The 19,880-nt window shown below is 43.9% G+C and overlaps 1 protein-coding gene across 3 annotated transcripts in view; it reads right to left on the bottom strand.

Annotated features, from left to right (window-relative positions):
* LOC126362137 (solute carrier organic anion transporter family member 74D-like) overlaps window positions 1-18,893 on the bottom strand; it is a 348,252-nt gene extending 329,359 nt beyond the window's left edge. For 2 of the 3 annotated variants that reach the window (XM_050007855.1, XM_050007856.1), the window contains exon 1: window positions 18,552-18,887. The gene's annotated coding sequence lies outside the window, so the exon portion shown is untranslated. Of the gene's footprint in view, window positions 1-18,551 lie in introns of all 3 variants that reach the window. The other variant, XM_050007854.1, reaches the window with a different exon arrangement.
* Between the last annotated feature and the right edge of the window lie 987 nt (window positions 18,894-19,880).

Here is a 19,880-nt window from a genome sequence, read left to right as displayed (position 1 = left end):
AAAAACTCTACTGAAGGTGATCGCTATTCAGATTTATTGCTGTCGTGCCACGAACTAGGACACGAGTAATCACCTAATGGTCTACTTCGCAGACAGACTGGAGTAAAGGCCCGGAGCGGTGGCAGTGGGCGCATAGAATCAGAGAAGGCACAATCAGCCTCGATCTGAACGCATGTTCTCGGTATCACGGCTGGCGCACAAAGAAGTGAATATCTTAGAACAAAATACTGCAGGTGATTAGTCACCAACAACTACAATATGTAGCCGTTGACTTTTTACACACTACGCAGGGTTAAGCACTAAGACAATGAGTTGAAAAAAAAAGAAAAACTGAGTATTCGAGATATGGGGCTTAGAGAAGAATTATAAGACATTCCTGGATGTTTGGGACCACCTATGCGAAATATCAAAACACCGAAAAATGTAAGAGAAAGTCTTGGACAGCGTAAAGTAAGAGATTTTATTTTCGCTGTGTCATGAGGAATGGGAAATGGAATACTTTCCGTATTACTCTGCAAGCTAAAATAATGATAACTATGGTATTAAATATCACTGAACGGAGTGGCTCGACAGGTTACTAAAGTATTAGCACGGCAACTAGCCTCACCACATTTTTTCCTCTTTCTTTTAAGGAACCTGAACTTGTCTAGCTAACATAATCGAAGTGTACTGTGAGAAAGAATATTGTCATTTTGCAAAATAAGATTGGTAATCGTTTTTGTAGGGCCAAAGTGTTAATTTAACGGTTGCAGACGCCACGAGAATGGCTATTAACAGATTTCGACAAAGTGGGACCTCACTGAGCAAAAATATCCTCTTAAATTGTTAAACTACAAGTGAGAGTGTTGTGTTTGGCAGGAGAGCTAACACCGTTTTACTAAAGGAGGCCGAAATGCACGCGTTTTAGCTCACACAGGCTGGCGTGAGGTCTGGAACATGACAAGGGAATTAGAATTGAGAAAAACGGACGTAGCTGGTGGAATACTTAACTTTAATCCATTAATGACGAACGTCGCTCGTGACAGTACACGATTCACAATAACAATGGTAACTGATAATGGCGCCTTGCTAGGTCGTAGCAAATAACGTAGCTGAAGGCTATGATAACTATCGTCTCGGCAAATGAGAGCGTAGAAGTCAGTGAACCATCGCTAGCAAAGTCGGCTGTACAACTGGGGCGAGTGCTAGGAAGTCTCTCTAGACCTGCCGTGTGGCGGCGCTCCGTCTGCAACCACTGATAGTGACGACACGTGGGTCCGACGTATACTACCGGACCGCGGCCGATTTAAAGGCTACCACCTAGCAAGTGTTGTGTCTGGCGGTGACACCACAGAGAGAGTCTAACTAGAAGGGTTCTGCAGGAAGTATCTAACATGTAGCATTGGTTATGTATCTGCTACCACTGTTGCCGCTATAAACACTACTACTATTCAACTGTGTGCGAATATCCACGGCTGATTCATTCAACATTGCTGCTCCAAACAGCTCGTAATCCGTCGCTATGTTGACGGAGTGTTAAATTAAGCTCACAGATACAGTTTCCGCAGCTCTTTACTTTCACCAAAGTGTCATTACCCTACTCATGTGGTCTCTCTCTTGCTCCTCCTCCTCATCTTCTTCGACTTCCGCACCCCTTTCCACCACCATCAAATCTCTTTCCACAGCAACTTTCCTTCATTGACGTTCCTATTAAAGGCCTGCTACTGTTAGTATCCACAATTACTGTAGACGAGAAAGTAGAGGTCACTAAAGCTGAGTAATTTCCCTACGTGTGGCTTCAGCCATTAAGAGCATAGAATTTGACGCCTATAACCTACAGTCTATAGTATCACGTGAAGAATACGTCTCGCGGCTCTCATTTCATCAGCTTTCAGAAATCGTTAGCCAAATTCCAAGAATCTTAGGCGAAGTCAGACAGATGCATTTTTAATATTGTAAGTAAAATTTTTGAGTCGGTATTGTTCTAATAGCAATACTGAAATATAACAGCTACTGTTGTTTCTTTACTTTACTATACCATTCTTACATTTAAGCGATTAAAAAAGAAAAATGTAGAGTTCGACACATCCAAAAAATGTTCAAATGTGTGTGAAATCTGATGGGACTTACTGCTGGTAAGGTCATCAGTCCCTAAGCTTACACACTGCTTAACCTAAATTATACTAAGGACAAACACACACACCCATGCCCAAGGGAGGACTCGAACCTCCGCCGGGACCAGCCGCACAGTCGATACATCTACTTTTATTTCTAACGTACTTCTGATTTAATCTATCATGTCACTAAGTTTGCACTTTTTAGGGACGCAATACAAACTTCTTGAGAACCATGGTGGCGTGGACTAACTAGTTGCGCTTCACGTCGGTGCACGCCGACGTTGAGTTACGAGGACGTCGAAAACATGAGACAGTGCATCTCGTTTAACAACAGACAGCTGGAAGGGATGTTCTCACGCGAGAAATGTCTGAACAGTATCTCACCGACGAACACTGCAAGAACGTACTCTGCGAACATATGCATCCGTGTGTTCACCTACTTCATTCTACTGTCGACCTGTAACTCTAGCGAGACAATTAGCCATCCCATCGCTAATGAACTGCTTCAGAAAGGTTTGATGAATCCTCTACGGACGTAAGAGTGCTTGACAACCTGAGACCATTCAGACCGATTACATATGGAACATCATCGAGTGTGGTGTTTGCGTCTCTGGTCCAGCTCCGACCAATCTCCATGAGTTATGGGAGGCGATTAGTCACACTTCAGAATGGTTTAACAGCACATTCGGTGTCTCTAGCAGACACTGCCGTTATTAGGGCGGATTAATGGGATGCGCGCTGCTTAGTGATTTTGTCTAAAGCACTTGATCTCAAGTAGCAACATAATTTGCCTTTACTGGTATTTGAAACGGGTTTTAGACATCTGGCACTTGCTTATCAATTTAACATTTTCAGTAGTTTTATTAGGAAAAGACTTCTGATTTTGGAAACTCATAATCACCTTCGCTATGAAACGCTAAAGGAACATTTTCCGGTAGGAAATAAATGTGCCGTTTACAGACTCTCCTGGTTGTCGCAATCAATTTGCGCTTTCATTGAAACTTATTTTTCAGATGTCGGTATTTTATTAATAATTTCATTAGAAGTGCTACCGAAAGCGGGAATAAGCGTCCTAAAGAAAAGAGCGGCCTTATTTCGTAACTATATACTCGTCGGAATATGTTACATGTTGCCATCTTATCTCGGAAGCCTCTGTTTTACGTACAACTGGTCTAGACAAGGACAGCTGATACAAGCTGCACCATTCATGTGTTCTTTAAACATAACCCAACTTAGTCCTTTAGTTTTGTAGATACATTTTAACTTTTCCTACAAGAGGTGAGAGTGCTCTAGAGAGACCTTAGGTCCAGCCACTCTAAATAATGTTCTGGTGCGTACAGAGAAGTCATAACTGTAAAATTGTAGCGAAATGCAGAAACACATGCAGAGGATCGCCGCTCGATGTAGGGATTGGCAGTCGACCCGCAACAAAATTAAATGTAAACCACTGTACATAAGTAGACGAAAAAAACAGTTACGCTATTGTAGAACAGTGACTGGAAGCAGTCACACGAATTGAGTATCTGGGAGTGTGCGTACGGAGCGGTTTCAAGTAGAACGACCACATAAAACAATTGGCAAATACAGCAGATGCCAGACAGATATTTATTGAAAGAATTCTCACTAAGTGTAGTCCACCCACTAAGGGGGAAGCTTACAAAACCCTCTTTTGACCAATACTTGAATACTGCTCACCAGTCTGGGATCCGTATCAGATAGAATTGATCGAATTAGAAAAGATCCAAAGAAGAACAGCCTGTTTCTATACAGATTCATTTCATAAGTACGAAAGAATCAGAGGCGCTCATCCAATTACAATTACAGACGCTGCAAGAGAGTCGTTGTACATTTCGGTGTGTTTCACCGTTAAAATTCAGAGAGCCTTCGTTTCTTCACGAATAACCAATGTATTGCTTCCTCCTACATATACCTCGCGGAAAGATCAGGACGATGAGAACACACCGACCCTCGTTCACGAACTCTATAAGGTAACGAACTCTATAAGGTAACAAGAGTTTTCCAGCATTTTAGCGTCGTAGCACACGGTTTTCCTACAGTGATTCGATGGTGTGCCACTTGGGAGATGTTTTATATATATATATATATATATATATATTGGAAGAAAGGTCAGATTTTTAAAATAACTTCACTAAAGTAAGTAATAATATTGGTGTATTAATAAAAAACAAGCAACAAATATATGTTGTTAAAAATTAACATGATATTATTAGTGGGAGGCCTGAGAAGCAGTGACACTAAGGTTCGCTATTTGTCATCAGCAATGTTAAATCGACACGTCCCTCTACTGATAATCTTCTTTTTCTATAAATTGCTGACTACACTACATCTTATTTCGGCTAGAAATCGTCATGCGAGCGTACAGAAAAACTTCTTTGTTGCGGCCCATAAAGCTGGATTCAATACTGGAATTTGAATGTGAACCAAAATTCTCGATATGTGTTTTTTAAATTTCACTTTTAGCTCTTCACTTGTTGACAATGCCATCAGATTCTCATGAAATGATAATTAAATCGTACTTGTGTTTGAGAAAGTTTCTAGTACCCAGTCTGGAATGATCATGTTAAAGATGGACTGGAACCTATTTTTAAAGTTTGCTTAACTGCTTTCGAATACTGACAATGTACTAGAAAGGCATGATAATTCGTTTTGTACTAGGGGAGTATTCGGAAAGTGATGGATATGTCTCATATAAAAATTTTGTTTGTACAAGCAAGTTTTGACATGGATGCAGAAGAAGTTACTTTCCTCTTTATTCAATTCAAATTTTCTTATCACTGCAGATTAATTTTGTTAAATTTATTATTTAAATTTGTTAAACAAGCTATATCCTCTGGAATTTCAATAAAATCCTTCCTAAGCAATCGTCTTCGTTTTTAAGAGAAGTCGTAACCGATTCAAAGCGATCGCAAAATCTTTTTAGGTAGGTGTTGCTTGATAGACGACTGACTCCTGCGTGCGATTGTAAATGATTTCAGTCTTCGTCATTTCCACATCTACACCTAAATGTATACTTGTATAAAGGACGATTCGAAAGTAATGGTACACACTTCGTAGGAGTAATGTATGCATCAAAATAAGAGTAAAACATCGACTATTTCCAATTCGATATTGTAGTTGCACTACATTCTAAGCTGCAACACCGTGCACGAGCTCCTCGAAACAGCCCCCAGAGGTTGAGGTCCTGGGATCTGGCGGACCAAGCAACGGATCCTGGATGATCTATCCATTTATCGGGATGAGCAACAGTGAGATGCTGTCTTGCATCCCGTTGGGCATAAACCATAAATTGGTTCGTGTAGCGAGTGGCACATCATGAAGCAGACCATCCAGTCGGGCGCTGTGGATCAACATACAGCCCACGTAACTGACTGTCCATTATACCACACCGAATGTTCAGTTCAAAACGACGCTGATACCTTCGTATTATAGTCACGCGAGGATTCTCATACGTTCACAGCGTTCACGATACTCGGGCGGGTAACGAGGCTCTCATCTGTAAACAGTACCCGGCGGCCGTACAGTGAATAAGCAGCATGGCGTTAAAGTAACTACTGACAGAAATTCTGACATCTAGGGTAGTCTACAGGTATCAGCTCCTGTACCTTCTGCACGTGAAGTGGATGGAACTGCTAGGAAGCGGGCGCCGTACAGCTGATTGAGAAACCTCACAGCGGCCGTTATACGGCGGGTTCTTATAGTCGCAGCTTCGAATGCCAGTTCCAGGGTGTTCCCAACACTCACCCCATCAAGCTGAGACCGACCTAACCGTGGCGTACAACGACTGCCATTTTCCCTTAAACGCCTGTCCGAAGCTGTAAAAGTCTGATGGTTTCGTGCTCTTTTGTTTGGAAACATTTCCAGATAACGTCTTGTTACTGCTCGTGCATTGATTTTTGCTACGCCGTAAGGAAGACACATCTCCGAATATTTACCGTTTGAGACGCCATCGTACCGTACATAACGACTGCAGTCTATGGACTACCAACAGAATGAATGTACGTAGTAAGTCTGGTGGCGCTACACTACAAAAGCGCCATAGGGTACAGCGAACTCCACCAAAGTCAAGTAAACAAAGGCATTTAGTGCCGGAATCAACCGAGCAGTGTAGAAGAAGTGTACAAAGCAACATCTAGCGATATGGAGGTTAACATGACAGGCCAAAAGCCTGTGCTGGCTCATGATGTGATGCCTACCTCAATTGATATTAGGCATCATAACTCGGAAATACAGCAATTTCAAACAAAACTTTATTTAGCATTTAACTCTATTTTGATGTATATATTACACACACAAAGTGTGCACAGTTACTTTCTCATCGGCCTGTATATTCAGCAAGCCACAATACGGTGTGCGGCACAGATAACGTTGTAGCACTAATCGTCCTTGGTTTCCTGTTACACTCGTAAATGGAACAAAGGAAACCCCACTATCTACATGCCTCCGTATGAGCCCTAATGTCTGTTATCTTGTCTTTGCTGTTCTTCTGTTAGCAACCCCAAATGCCGGCTTCTTAAATTTTGTCAATGGTGTTTCACGAAAAGGAAGTCCAATTCTCACCAAGGATTCGCATTTGAGTTCTCGATGTGTCTCCGCAATACCTGTAATACTCGTGTGTCGGTCTACCGATAAGAAATTTAGCAACATGTCTCTGAACTGCTGCGATGCCTTTCTTCAATCTGATCTTGTGGCTGTGCCAAACACTCGAGTAGTACTCAAGTATGGGTCGCATTTGTGTTGTGTACGCAGTATCCTTTACACATGAGCTACGCTTTGCTAAAATTCTAGCTTTCCTGCTACGCTCGTTCCATTTCATATCGCACCGGTACGCCTAGATATTTAACCGCCATGACGCACTACCGCATCCATACAAAAGACGGCTGTTTCTCTCAGTGATCTGTATTAACTCATTGTTTTTCTACATTTAGAGTAAGCTGCCATCCATCACATCGGCCAGAAGTTGTATCTAAGTCATAACGTACCCTCCTATAGTCACTCAACAACTGTATTTTCCTACATCATAGGATCATCGGGAAACAGTTGCATATTGCTGCACGCTTTATCGGTCCGATCATTTATGTATGTAGAGAACAAGAGCGGTGAGTACGTTACACGTATGGCGTAAAACAAGGTGCTAAAATGAGGGTGACAATATTGTTTTTCGGATACCGTTCGTCAGTCGCTAAAAACGGAACCTTATAGGAGCAGTCTGTTATCCGTCTGCGAGTCCGTCCGAATGTTACGACAACCTTTTTCTCAGGAACAGATAGAAACATAGAGCTGAAGTTTATGTTAGATCTAAGATCTACAGTCGCTTGGCAATGCAAATAATTTAAGCTTCTAAGTCAGTGCGATCAGAAGAGACGACCGTATGTATCACATAATTTAATTCTCGTAAAGTCACTCGTAACAAACCATTGATGAATTGTTTGTGTACACTGAAGAGCCAAAGAAACTGGTACACCTGCATAATATCGTGTGTGAAGTAGTGCTGCAGGGAACTGAGACCAGGAAGCCTGTCGGAGCTATGCATAAATCCGTTAGAGTACGAGGGAGTGGAGGTCTCTTCTGAGTAGCGCGTTGCAAGGCATCCCATATACGTTCAATAATGTTGATGTCTGCGGAGTCTGGTATCCAGCGGAAGTGTTTAACCTCAGAAAAGTAGTCCTGTAGCTATTCTGAACGTGTGGGGTGTCGCATTGTCCTGCTGGAATTGCACAATGGGAGTGAATGGATGCAGGCGATCAGACAGGATGCTGTCAGAGTTTCACCTAGACGTATCAGGGACCACATTACTGCACAATGCCCACACCATTACAGAGGCTTCACCAGCTTGAACAGTCCCCTGCTGACATGCAGGGTCCTGGATTCATGAGTTTGTCTCCATACCTGAACACGTCCATCCGCTCGATACAACTTGAAACGAGACTCCTCTGCTTGGGCAACATGTTTCCAGTCATCAACAGTCCAATGTCGGTTTCGAAGGGCCTAGGCGAGGCATAAAGCTTTAAGTTATCAAGAGTACAAGAGTGGGCCTTCGTCTGCGAAAGCCCACATCGATAATGTTTCGTTGAATGGATCCCACGCTGACCCTTATGGAGGGCACAGCATTGAAATCTGCAGCAATATGCGGAAGGCTTGCACTTCTGTCACGTTGAATGATTCTATTCAGTCGTCGTTGGTCCTGTTCTTGCAGGTTCTCTTTCCGCCTGCAGTGATGTCGGAGATTTGATGTTTTACTGGATTCCTGACGTTAACGGTACAGTGGTGAAATAGTCGTAAGGGAAAATCACTTCTTCATCGCTACCTCACAGATGCTGTGTACCGTCTCTCGTGCACCGGCTATAACACAACATTCAAAATAACTTTAATTTTGATAACGATGAGGAAGCAGTAACCGATGTAACAACTGCGAGAGACTCTAGTTGTCATATATAGGCTTTTCCGACCGCAGCGAAGTATTCTGCCTGTTTATACAACTCTGTATTTCAATAAGCATGCGTATACCAGTTTCTTCGGCGCTTCAGTGTATATGTAGGGCCTGGAGGTGTAGGAGTAAAGCGCGTGCCTGTAAACCTGAAAGGTCGCGGGATTGAATAACGGTAGGACCACCGATTTTTCAGTCTTCATTTTAACCCAGCCTCAGCCTCTCAGCGATGTGAGGAATCGCCAGAAATAACACGCAGTTCAGATTCCGTGTTAAAATGAAGGTCGTCTTTTCCCGGCTGGATGAATGGGTTGAGTTACGGACAGGGAAGTCGCCGAAGCGACGCCCAGAAAAAGACTCCCATCTGGCCGTCGAACCACAAGAAATTATTATTAGCACTATTATTATTGAAACTTCCTGGCAGATTAAAACTGTGTGCCGGACCGAGACTCGAACACGCGACCTTTGCCATTCGCACGCAAGTGCTCTACCATCTGAGCTACCCAAGCACGACTCACGACCCGTCCTCACAGCTTTAATTCCGCCAGTACCTCGTCTCCTACCCTCCAAACTTCTGCAGGAGAGCTCTACCATCTGAGCTACCCAAGCACGACTCACGACCCGTCCTCGCAGCTTTAATTCCGCCAGTACCTCGTCTCCTACCCTCCAAACTTCTGCAGGAGAGCTCTACCATCTGAGCTACCCAAGCACGACTCACGACCCGTCCTCACAGCTTTAATTCTACATCTACATCTACATCCATACTCCGCAAGCCACCTGACGGTGTGTGGCGCCAGTACCTCGTCTCCTACCCACCAAACTTCTGCAGGAGAGCTCTGCCATCTGAGCTACCCAAGCACGAGTCACGACCCGTCCTCACAGCTTTAATTCCACCAGTACCTCGTCTCCTACCTTCCAAACTTCTGCAGGAGAGCTCTACCATCTGAGCTACCCAAGCACGACTCACGACCCGTCCTCACAGATTTAATTCCGCCAGTACCACGTCTCCTACCCACCAAACTTCTGCAGGAGAGCTCTACCATCTGAGCTACCCAAGCACGACTCACGACCCGTCCTCACAGCTTTAATTCTGTCAGTACCTCGTCTCCTACCTTCCAAACTTCTGCAGGAGATCTCTACCACCTGAGCTCTACCTTCCAAACTTCTGCAGGAGATCTCTACCATCTGAGCTATCCAAGCACGACTCACGACCCGCCCTCACAGCTTTAATTCCGCCAGTACCTCGTCTCGTACCTTCCAAACTTCTGCAGGAGAGCTCTACCATCTGAGCTACCCAAGCACGACTCACGACCCGTCCTCACAGCTTTAATTCCGCCAGTACCTCGTTTCCTACCTTCCAAACTTCTGCAGGAGAGCTCTACCATCTGAGCTACCCAAGCACGACTCACGACTCGTCCTCACAGCTTTAATTCCGCCAGTACCTCGTCTCCTACCTTCCAAACTTCTGCAGGAGAGCTCTACCATCTGAGCTACCCAAGCACGACTCACGACCCGTCCTCACAGCTTTAATTCCGCCAGTACCCCGTCTCCTACCTTCCAAACCTTTGCAGCAGAGCTTCCGTGAAGTTTCGAAGGTAGGAGACGAGGTACTAGTGGAATTAAAGCTGTGAGGACGGATCGTGTGTCGTGCTTGGGTAGCTCAGATGGTAGAGCACTTGCCCGCGAAAGGCAAAGATCCCGAGTTCGAGTCTCGGTCCGGTACACAGTTTTAATCTGCCAGGAAGTTTCATATGAGCGCACACAGTTTTAATCTGCCAGGAAGTTTCATATGAGCGCACACTCCGCTGCAGAGTGAAAACCTCATTCTGACTATTATTATTGTCTGTAAACATATATTTGTGCGGATCCCGCTGGAGCGCTAGTTGTACTTGCACTTGTATGATTTATTTATTCCTGCAATCCAATATTTCAGAACAGCACACCGATTCTGTGTTGTTGTTCTTGATGTGTATCGTGTGTGTGTGTGTGTGTGTACTGCTGAAGCCGTAAGTGGGGGCGAGCGTGCGGCGTGGTCCGGCCCGGCCCTACTTGCTCCCGCGCCACAGGTGTCCGCCTGTGGCGAAACACTGCGGCACCGGTACAGCTGCCACCAGAGGAGCCACCAGAGGCAAGGCAGTGCCGGAGCGGCGCGGGAAACGCAGCGGAAGGCCGGCCGGCGTGGTCCGGCGTGGCAGCGGCCGCGGCCGCGGTGCTAAGTAAGAGCGCCAGCCAGTAGGCCAGAAGAGAGCGGCGCGCCGGAGAAAGTCCGCTGGCCGGCGCTCTCCACACCGCGGCGCGGGCCTGCGTCTCCACCGCCGGAATGGGATGCCAGCACAACGCGGTCCAGTCTTCACGCGTGCCCTTGAGTTATGGGCCATACGGAGACTTGCTCATTTTCGTACGATTTGACCGTCAGTGCCTGGACAGCTGTTTCCTAGAGCAGCAAGATGAACTGCTAAAAATAATGGGAAATCGACTTTACTCTTCACTGCAAACATGTCGAGGTTTTTGCGTTTTAATCCTTTTATTACCGAACAGTCAGTTTAAAACGTCACGCATGCAAAATACTAACGAGAATTCTTTACAGACGAATCGAAAAACTGGCAGAAGCCGACCTCGGAGAAGATCAGTTTGGATTCCGTAGAAATGTTGCAACATGTGAGGCAACACTGACCCTACGACTTATCTTAGAAGCTAGATTAAGGAAAGGCAAATCTACGTTTCTAGCATTCGTAGACGTAGAGAAAGCTTTTGACAATGTTGACTGGAATACTCTCTTTCAAATTATGAAGGTGGCAGGGATAAAATACAGGGAGCTAAAGGCTATTTACAATTTGTACAGAAACCAGATGGAAGTTATAATAGTCGAGGAGCATGAGAGGGAAGCAGTGGTTGGGAAGGGAGTGAGACAGGGTTGTAGCCTCTCCCCGACGTTATTCAATCTGTGTATTGATCAAGCAGTGAAGGAAACAAAAGAAAAATTCGGAGTAGGTATTAAAATCCATGGAGAAGAAATAAAAACTTTGAGGTTCGCCAATGACATCGTAATTCTGTCAGAGACGGCAAAGGACTTGGAAGAGCGGTTGAACGGAATGGATAGTGTCTTCATAGGAGGATATAAGATGAACATCAACAAAAGCAATACGAGGGTAATGGAATGTAGTCGAATTAAGTCTGGTGATGTTGAGGGAATTAGATTAGGAAATGAGACACTTGAAGTAGTAAAAGAGTTTTGCTATTTGGGGAGCAAAATAACTGATGATGGTCGAAGTAGAGAGGATATAAAATGTAGACTGGCAATGGGAAGGAAAGCGTTTCTGAAGAAGAGAAATTAATAACATCGAGTATAGATTTAAGTGTCAGGAAGTCGTTTCTGAAAGTATTTGTATGGAGCGTAGCCATGTATGGAAGTGAAACGTGGACGATAAATAGTTTGGACAAGAAGAGAATAGAAGCTTTCGAAATGTGGTGCTACAGAAGAATGCTGAAGATTAGATGGGTAGATCACATAACTAATGAGGAGCTATTGAATAGGACTGGGGAGAAGAGAAGTTTGTGGCACAACTTGACTAGAAGAAGGGATCCGTTGGTAGGACATGTTATGAGGCATCAAGGGATCACCAATTTACTATAGGAGGGCAGCGTGGAGGGAAAAATCATAGATTTGGATCAAGAGATGAATACACTAAACAGATTCAGAAGGATGTAGGTTGCAGTAGGTACTGGGAGATGAAGAAGCTTGCACAGGATAGAGTAGCTTGGTGAGCTGCATCAAACCAGTCTCAGGACTGAAGACCACAACAACATCCTTTTATTGCAAAACTGCTGGTTCTATCCTCACCGGCGCAATTCTTTTCAGCTCTTTTGTACTTGTTTTGTAGTTCTATAATTCTTTACTCATGAGACTGATCATTCCATTCAACAGATGCTGTAATTCTTCTTCACTTTCACCCAGGGTAGCAATGCCATCAGCGGATATTAACACTGATATCTTTTCACCTTGAATCTAATCCCACTATTCCAACCAAAATATGCCAAAATCATTGAACAGCAACAATGATATATTTTTTCATTTAAAAATAAGGCGTTTATCCTTTTTGTACCAAATTTTAATGTATTGTTAAGTACTCACATTTTTGGTGCATTTTCGAATTAAAAATAAAAAGCTTTATGTAGTTAATATATTATTCAATGTGTAACTGACATTGCAATTTGATGACAATGAATTCAATTTTTCTAGCGAGAATCGAACCAAAGACATCGCGATTACAAGGCTGGAACGCTACGCAGGCATCTACCGGCGAGTCTGTTGAAGTGAAATGATAGTGTGGCGTTGTTGCCCAGGTAACCCTCCCCCCCTCGTGCACGTTGAAACATTTCACACACGGTTTTCAGTGACAAACTGAAATGACCGTTTTTCCACATGAATAACTTTTATTACCGCGAACCGGTTTGTTGCCAGCACGTCCTCGCCTGTATTTCAGAAATCTGTGTCTTACGTTGCACCGTATATTTTAAACTTGGCCCCACAAGAAAAGAAGCTACTTAAAGACGAATTCGCATTTTGTTGCCCAGTTTTCCTCTTGTTAAACGTTTGCTCTATACACAAATATCTCGGATTCATTTAGTTGTGGTCGATAGTAAACTGTATGAAGTTACATAATGTAGTGTTAGTAGTAGAGAATCAGGGTTGTTACTTGGCTAATCTGCCCTGTTTTCAGTGTTGATAAATCGTTCCATAGGAAAGTTGGGTTCATTCCTAATAATAACACACTGCTGCCAGCTTCCACAGTTCACATTCGTTATTAATAGTAAACATATTACTCTGTTACATAGTAGTAAATATTTTACATACAGAAAAAACAGTCTTGGTTTCACAAGAGGTTTATTTACTCTATACATGTGACGCATTTCGCTTGTTCTAGGCATCATCAGACAATCAATAAAAACTCTTGGTAATCGTGTAGAGGAGCATCAGGATATCAAGGAGCATTCACAGTGGCTATCTGGCTGTTTCGCCCAAGTTCTTTGCGACTCATAATCACCTTTGGCGCCTCGGTTACGAGTAGTAAGAATTTTATTGATGATATAATGAAGCACTGGCTGTAGCTATCTGGCTCGTGGGTCTATGGGACTTTTAGTTACGTTCGACGCCTCGATCATGATTAGCAGGAGTTTGTCGGTAATGCCTAGAAAAAGTGAAAAGCGTCACATGAGAAGATTAAGTAAACCTATTTTGTGTAACGAAGACTGCTTTTCTGTATCTAAAGATCTGTTACGGTTGCTGTACCAGTGCCATCGCCTTAGTTATGGAGTGGAATGATTTAAATATTTTTACTGTCTTTCAATTATTTTAATTTCGCCCGTGTGATAATACTCCGTGCTACTATAGATTTTGCTACTTCCTTCGGGTTCGGCTAGAGAAGTAACCACATGCATTTGCATTGTAGCGAAACAGTACGACGTTAAAAGCTGAGTGGACAGATGTGTAACTAAGCAAGAGAAAACTTGACATGGTAATGGGAGGAATGTGTAGAAAGTGTTGCAAGAGGCAGAACAGCTTGGACCGACCCACACATCAATATTTTCAGAAGCAGTTCGTCTTCAACGCCGTTGAGAGCTCACAAAAATCAGCACAGATTACGATACGTTTAAGAAATATGGAAGATTCCGAGTGTGGTAAGCTGAAGAAATAAAAAGACGTCAAACCAGTCGGCGCTTTGATGTCTAATTATAAGGGCAAGGGTGAAGATCTAGAGAAATTAAGGAAAACAGTTCACTTTACGTTGTAATTTCGTTTCTCTATAGGAAACCGAGATAGTAAAAACGGGAGTAAATAATACGCGCTTCATAGGTCTGGTCAAAAGGGAAAAGGGGACGGTGCATTCTCAGCATTAAGAGGGCCGCAACCGAAACGCCTCGTAACAGAGGCGTTAGCGCCTTGGCGCTAGCAGCGGCCTATGTAGGTCGCGCGCTGAGTCAACATTTTCCCTGTAGAGGACCGCCGGTGAAGTTTCTCCGGAAAGGACGGCGAGGGCTGCCTTCTTGTTACGTCCCAGTCACATCTGCGTGCAGGGCTGGTACCGCCAAAACCCGGATGCGGCGAAATGCACTGCAGTTTTACTACTGCTTTACGGTGGGCACGCGTTCGTTCATTATGCAGTATGTATAAAAAGATGTGTCAGTGTTTATTCTTGCCGCCAAAAGATTACAACACATATTGAACACGCATCCTAAAATCCTTCGCTAGGGAGGTATGACTGTAGTAACTCCTGCATGTGTGATTTACCTCTAATGTGTACTTTTACTCACTCTCTTGTCTACATTTGACCATGGCATGTGTTTGGTTTCGCGTTATTGTCGCTTGTCCTGTTTAACAATAGCTTATATCATAATAATGTATGCAGAACATTTACGGTCTAACCTAGCATCCAACGAATGTGGTTTGTGAATGGGGTGGTCCACCTCAGTTTAGACGGATAGTTCGCCAGTATCGTAATAACCAGTTTCTGAACAGTCGACTGGTCGAATGGCATCCAGGTTTGTAATGCAAATTATCTTTGTCCTCTGTATCATTGGTGTATTCAGTTTCTGACGACGTTCTGAGGGAGCGTAGGCAGAATAGATCTGACCAAATACGGAACAGACCAAGAGTTTTTCGCAGCTTACAGCAAAGAATAAAACGGAAATTCAGGGGATGCATGGAAGCAGGAGGTGGTTGTCCCGAGCAATTTTTGTAAATGTATCATTAGTGTGCTATGAATGATAAATTCTTTCATACATACCTGTGTATTTAATAAGTGTATGATATTTGTGCCATGGGTAATAAATCTTTTCATATATTCGAAACGAAGGATTTTGGGACCCATATTTATATAAACTTTTTGTAATGTATTGACGTAAAAAGTAAACCTCTAAAGTTTCTCCCACTTTAACTGAATCTTCCATCGGTTCTTGGTAGAACAACATTACAATAAACAAAAAGTGCCAGCTTGCTTTTTTTACTACAGTATTATTTTTATTGCGTTAACCGGTTGTACTTACGAGTCCATCATCAGACATTTACTGACTGTCAAAGATGTTATTTATTGCACGTTTCTGCTTCAATCTAGATATCTAACGTCTTTTCCAATGTCATTTATAAACATTGAAACTTCTTTGCCGACAATAGTCAATAAATATGTGAAGAAGGCCTTGTAAGCCGAAAACAGGTTCACACAATAAAAGTAATACCGTAGAACAAAAGCAAACTAGTGCTTCTCAATTATTTCTCACACTTACTTTTTCAAACTCTGTAGAAAGTAGATTCCAATGTTAACGGTCGATTCAAGCTAAACAGCACATTTCATACACCTACGTAAGACCTGAATATGTGTCCATTTCTCAGAACGAGAATCTTTATATGGATACCTGTTTCAAACAATCGGTCGACCGCCTGAACTTAAGCGCAGTGTACCTTCGACCTAGTGCAATCACCGACGCTGGCGAAAGAAAGCCGTTGACTAATAGACTGCTTGATTCGATGGCTAGACAATCGTCAACGTACATTAATGAGAAAAACTGAACGGGACATAAAGTTACCGAGAAATATCGAGTACAGACATTAATGAAAACATATACGCGGAAAAGACTTCTAAGTTGTTTCTTACAAATGATTCGCTTCAGTCCTGACTGTGGAAACAAGAAAATAAAATACTGTATATCGACATTGTAATTATACATAATCTCACAATCTCAAGCAAGTACGAAGCAAGGATTCCCGAGGATGAGCGCTGGTTATAAACACGCCCTGTAACAGGACACGCGAGGAAGCGAAGGTCTACAACAAAACTCTGAGCCAAGGTGACTGCAAAATTCCTGTCACTTTCAGCACCAAATCTTAACTTAGAGACTCTACGACACTAATCTTCCATATCCAAATGGCAGAAATAACGATTTGTAGTTCGTTCCTGAATGGGAAAAAAAAGAGTGGTGAGAGGACCAAGTCCAGTTTATGGCGCTACAGGCTATTAACCTGTGACAAATGGGGCTTCTTAGAAGCTTTGGCGATGGCTTGAAACGTTTCAGAATTGTTTTATGGGATGTTCCATAATGTTGGCTTACACGGAAGTTGAGCTGATGCTCTTTCTGCAATGAATGAGCTGTCAGTAACTTCAGGAGAAATTAGTTACACTGTTCACGACGACAGGTTCCCGAACGAGTGATACCGCATGAATTAAACTGGTCTGAAAGGTAAAAATACTGAATTAATTTGATTTCAGAACACATTAATTTTACGTTATACATTATCGTCGGTTTGCATAATGCGTCGGAAAAACTGAGGAAAAAGTGGTGTTTGAATTAACGCCTTTAAATATTACCCCATGTGCTTTTTTAGCACATACGAACTACATCACAAAAAGTCACAGTTACACTTAAAAAGTGGATAGCACAGGGTACATTTCATTGCGGCGTATTTTAAGATTGTGACTGTTGCGTTTACGACTGGAGAGTTCGAAGAATTACTCCATATTCACAAATTGTTAATATTCTTATCATTCTATGAAAAAACCACATGTACTGACAAACACTGCTCATTAATTTATCCATGTTAATTAACTTTGTGGCTGTGGATTAAATGACTTGACGGAATATAGAAACCAATTATTCTTTTTATGGCTTTATTTAGAGAAATAAATTACTATCTTCGTCAATAAGACGTTTTTTTATCGACAGTAGTTTCAACTCTGCAGCTGCCTCTTCATTCCGTAGGTTGTCGTTACTTTTAGGTATTATACGAATACAAACATTTTTATCGTGACTGATGCAGCGTAAAATTTGATGAAGTCATAAATGAATTTCACAGACTGAAGATGAGTGAAAGGCCGAAACGTGAAAGCTATAGAAAAAAAGTGGAAAGTGGCTGCTTACTTCATATCTACAAGACAACAATATTCACAAATTCACCCGCAGAAACGATATGATAAAATGACGATGGAATATTGTTTATTAGTTTCGTTACTTTCGACTAATGTGGACAGAGATTTCACGATCCTGTTATAACCTGAAATAGACGAATTTCATAGACAGTCCACCGGATTTACTGAACTGTGTTCGCATTGGTACACTGTGGGGAAAAGGACAAACAATGAAAGAAAAATCGTCTACTTAATTTTACTTGATATACACGCTAGAGATCGGAGAGTATCCTATCGTTTGCGGGACCCGCAGAGGATGTCCTAATAATGACACCAACGTCAGAATCGACGAGGAGGTGAAGTCAGATTTGGAAGCGTAACTGCCATCCTCCGCGATAACGTGGCTCGAAGGAGGGGAAAGAGTGAAAAAAAAAGGAGGGAGCAACAGCAACTTGTATCGCGGCTGCAGCCAATGACGACCGTGGGCGCCGAAATTGATACAGCGGCGGCCGGCCGGTGGCGGCGCAGTATCTGGGGCGGCGAGTGAGTGAACGCCACGGCGTCGCTGTTGCCAGGCCGAGTTCACAAGCCGCACTATTTATGAGCAGCGCCCGCGTCCGCCGGAGGCTAAAATGACGCGCGCGTGGGGCACCGAAACGGGACCTACGAGAGCGGCAGAGCGCCGTCTAGTGCGGTTCTGGCCTGGCCTGGCGTGTCACTGCTCGCTTTTTCCCTTTCCTTCGCGCCGTTTCTCCGGAGAGCCCGCGCCGCGCCGTAACGGGGGCAGACGCTGTCATCGCGGCACGTTAAAGCGGCAAGGCCGCCTCCGCCGCCGCGGCCGCCAGCCAAGCAACCAGTCGATATCTCTCCCACACACACAACTCTCGCGACGAAAACAAACTGCGCCGCGTTCAGCAATTCGTTTTGCTCTCTTCCTTGCTGGTTAGGCACTTCTGTCATTCGCTAAAGGTGTGTTGTGTGCATTGTCATTGGCCTAGAGTGGGAGGGCGTGACAAAGACATATATATACAGTGAGAGGCAGAGCCGAAAATAAGTGCTTACAAAGAGAGAGAGAGAGAAAGAGAGGATAGTATATTGGTGTAAGTCACTCACCTATAACGGCGCCCCTGGCATCGATGTTGTCACCGCTCGTGCACAGGCAGACGACAACCAACTGGCGGCACAACAGCGGAACAACAGTAGTTAGCTACTTGCGCACCTTTGCGGCGTACGAGACACGACACACTTTAAGAAGAAACAAAAAACCACAGAGGGTCGCTCGCGACACTTGTCAAACGCCGGGCAGGAGTAGTTGCTCGGAGGAACAGGTAGTGAGAGCGAAAGCGAGCGTCCCGTGAAAGTGGCTGCTGGCAGAGGGCGTGCTGGCTGGCTGGCGAGGTCGCGGCTGCGGAGGATGCGAGAGCGACCGTAGCGCGCCACAGACGGCTGGAGACTGCCCGTGTGGCCCGGTTCGGTCGCGAGCCGAGCCGAGCTCGCGCGGAGGTCACTCTCGCTTCTGGCGACGCAGTGCGCGCGCGCGCCGCTAGATGTAGCTGCAGGCGCCGCAGCGGCTCGCGGCGGGCGCTGCTCTCATTTTCCGTGCCGACGTCGCGTCGCACCGCCGCTACTTGTTACGTCGTCGCAGCAAATGGCGTGCCGACTACCGCGTTGTAGCCTGCGGCATTTAGGTCGCCGGGAATCAAGTACTTCTCTAGCAAGACGACTTTTTAAATAGATGCAATCTGCGAGTGCGTGTTTTCATGTGCGTGTGCGACTTCGACTAATTAATTTGAACATAATTGAAGTACTCCCAAATTTCAGTAAGTTTTAGACAAACATCCCATAAACTGTTGGCACATAATCACGATTTCAGAGAGAAAAATTAATCATTTTTGTAAATTAATTGAAATTTTCCATATTGTAACGAGAAATTGCAAGTGGATCCATGGCCAGTGACGTAACTGGGTTACGCCAGCTAGGTTGCTCGCCTTGGGCGTTTCTTCCGAGGAGGCGCAGTTTCCTCGCAGACAAAAAACACGAAGAAGGCTTAAAGGAAAAGGGAAGATGATTGGGAATGAATTGGATGGCACTAATATAAAAGGAGGCGTATACGTATGAAAGAGAGTAATGAGATGATCCTAATTTGACTGTGTCGAGCGACAATCCATAAGACTTACTCCTCCCTGGCACGGAGATGCTTGTTTCCAGTTTTCGGCTATTACGCGGATCCGCATTATGCTTTATAATTAAACTGCAGCTAGTCAGAGAGGTCCAGCGTGGACTGTAATTATCGTATGACAGTGGCACTTGGTAGGTATTCTAGTGCTTTAATGAGGTACCGATTTTCATTGGAAAAAATTAGTTCCAAATTTGGACACAAGGTGCAAATCTGGCGCTGTGAATGCAAGAAATAAGTATAGAAATGTTTCCATATGTGTTGGA

Source organism: Schistocerca gregaria, chromosome 1 (assembly GCF_023897955.1).
Source record: "Schistocerca gregaria isolate iqSchGreg1 chromosome 1, iqSchGreg1.2, whole genome shotgun sequence".
In the NCBI taxonomy this organism is placed as follows: Eukaryota; Metazoa; Arthropoda; class Insecta; order Orthoptera; family Acrididae; genus Schistocerca; species Schistocerca gregaria.
Note: the sequence above shows the minus strand (reverse complement) of the source record. Positions and strands in the feature narration are given on the sequence as shown.